We start from the raw sequence: 2500 nt of genomic DNA on the forward strand, positions 1-2500 counted from the left end.
ACATTGTTTACACACTTGAGCCAAAAATCTATTCGTTAAAAAGGGTTCTGTATATGTTATTATAAAACTTCGGGTTAAAAGAACAAGAAAAAAAAGAAATTCCAACAGCAGCAGCGAACCCCAGGTATTCGAATCAGAAGAAACTGTCTTACCCATTGCACTATCGTGCCACCTGTATTGATGCTCAAAAATATAGTATTTAATTTAAACATGCTTTTTTTTAAAGGGCGATAAATCGATTGCAGTATTCGCAGTGAGAACGCTGTTCAAATCATATGATTCTGGTGTATCTTGGGCATTCAAAAAATCTTTAACGACAATAAAAAAAAATATTTTTAAGTCCTCGGTAAAGAAGACGTGGCTATCGCCGCAATCACACTGCAACATTTAGCCGTTTTCTCTGGATCTAGATAGATGTACAAGTTTAGTTACACCAGTTGACACGGTCGATTCAATTTCTCTTTTATGTTCATTCCAGTTTTATAGTTTTAAAGTTGATATGAAAATTGAGTATTTTGTTAAACTAAGAACATGTAGAGCCAAGTACAAGTACTTCTAAACGTCGTATGAAGTGAAAAGGGCTTCTTTTTGAGAAAAGTCAAGACTGGAATTTTTTTTGTTTCATCAATTCAAGGGTATTAACTCGCATGGTTACAATTTTTAACTGTGAATACCGACTGATTCTGTGGATAATTTTATGGCAGTTTCGGGCATAATCCAGTAAGTGATGAGGCGTTCACAAATCTTTCTCTGAATAAATATTTAACGGTCCCCTTCTCCAACTTTCCATCACATGTTATCGTGTAATGTCAATTGAATTTTGGATTGAACGGGCAGGTCAACAACTTGAAACAAAATGGCGTCGTTCGCGTTCGCAAGACTGAATAGGCCTATGAGCACGCGCTTTGAATGTTTATAAATATGTGTACCCAATCATTATTTTTTGCACATGAACTTCAGGGCTTAGCCAACAGATCTATAAATTCCACTCGTCGTATTGATTTTAGTATTTTCCGAAAAAGACCACTTGGGCGAATGAACATAGTGAAAGCCCTGTACACTGAGAGTAAAATACACAAGCTTTTTATGTACTGAGTATAATTTCAAAATGTAATGTTTAAGATGAGAAAGATCAGTTTAAAGCAAATTAAGCCCCCGGCATAAGTACAGATTAATTTCCCTTTTTTACTATCTTCACCAATACCTTTGCAAAATAAATAAAACTTCCATGCTTAGCAAAAGAAGTTCCTGTTCGAACAAAAAATGAAAATAATGACTGCTCTTGTTGTTGGGTCAGAATATCAGATCAAAGTGCCAAGTTTAGAGAGTACAAAAATTATAAATATAACAGTAAATGCAGTTTGCATATGATTAGGCTTCATTTATTATTTTTTTGTGCCCATCCCAGAGGTGCAATATTGTTTTAAACAAGATGACTGGAAAGAACTGGATTTTTCCTATTTTTATGCCTAATTTGGTGTCAACTGACAAAGTATTTGCAGAGAAAATGGCAATGTTAAAGTTTACCACGGACACACAGACACACAGACACACAGACACACACACACACACACACACACACACACAGACAACCGAACACCGGGTTAAAACATAGACTCACTTTGTTTACACAAGTGAGTCAAAAAACGATCGGATATGGGAGACAGGGTAAGTTTAGTCAACCTTATAAAAGTCATGTTTTATGTTGTGCTTCCATTCGTTCATCGTTCTTTCGTACATTCATTCGTTATTCAGTTCATGCAGTCATTCGGTTTCAAGTCTGATCAACGCTTTGTATACCGATTTTGTTTCAGTCATTTATTTATCTATGTATTTTGTCCCTTCATATGCTAATTTATTTATTGATTCATTCATTTTGATCAATGCATTTGATGTTTCTTTGTTTTTTATTCGATTTTGAACACTTTTATAAAAGAGACTTTTTTCGCTGAATGTATTGTGTGGGTGTATGTTTTCTTGTTTTGGATAACGTTCCTTGGCTGGGAAATAAACATTTGTTTCGCTTTTTTTTTCTTGTATTGTTTCATTTAGTCGCGTATTATTTCTTTCTTTAGTTCCCTTATATTCAATGTTCAACACCTTACTGATGGCCTTATCAAACCTGTGGTTGTGTTTTAGTCTACCTTTGTATTTGAGTTCTTTCACATTTTTATTTTCCATCTGATTCGTTACTTCATTGTTAAAAGTCTTACTTTATTGATCTCATTACTGCTTCTTTCTGCCGCACGGTTAACACTAGTTGATTGATTGATATATTGATCCATTCATTCGTTAATTAACTCGTTCATTTATCCATCGTTCTTTTCTTTATTTCGTTCTTTCTTTCCTCGCCTCTTTCTTCTTGTTGTCCACTTACCATCACCCCTTCCAAAATCATCACCCTCTAACAACAGTCTTTAGGTCCAACGTGTTATTTTGTCCACACTGATTGATAGACTCATTGTCACGTCAGCTTCTTCAAGGACTCCCCGCTGTTTCG

At 35.0% G+C, this 2500-nt stretch overlaps 1 long non-coding RNA gene across 1 annotated transcript in view; it reads right to left on the bottom strand.

Moving 5' to 3' along the window:
• Nucleotides 1–198, bottom strand: part of LOC143279478 (uncharacterized) — an 11719-nt gene extending 11521 nt beyond the window's left edge. Inside the window, exon 1 of the long non-coding RNA XR_013054891.1 lies at nt 1–198. This exon is cut by the window's left edge and continues 84 nt beyond it. This is a non-coding gene — a long non-coding RNA (uncharacterized LOC143279478).
• Nucleotides 199–2500: the final 2302 nt, after the last annotated feature.

This window comes from Babylonia areolata, chromosome 2, assembly GCF_041734735.1.
Source record: "Babylonia areolata isolate BAREFJ2019XMU chromosome 2, ASM4173473v1, whole genome shotgun sequence".
NCBI lineage: Eukaryota > Metazoa > Mollusca > Gastropoda > Neogastropoda > Buccinidae > Babylonia > Babylonia areolata.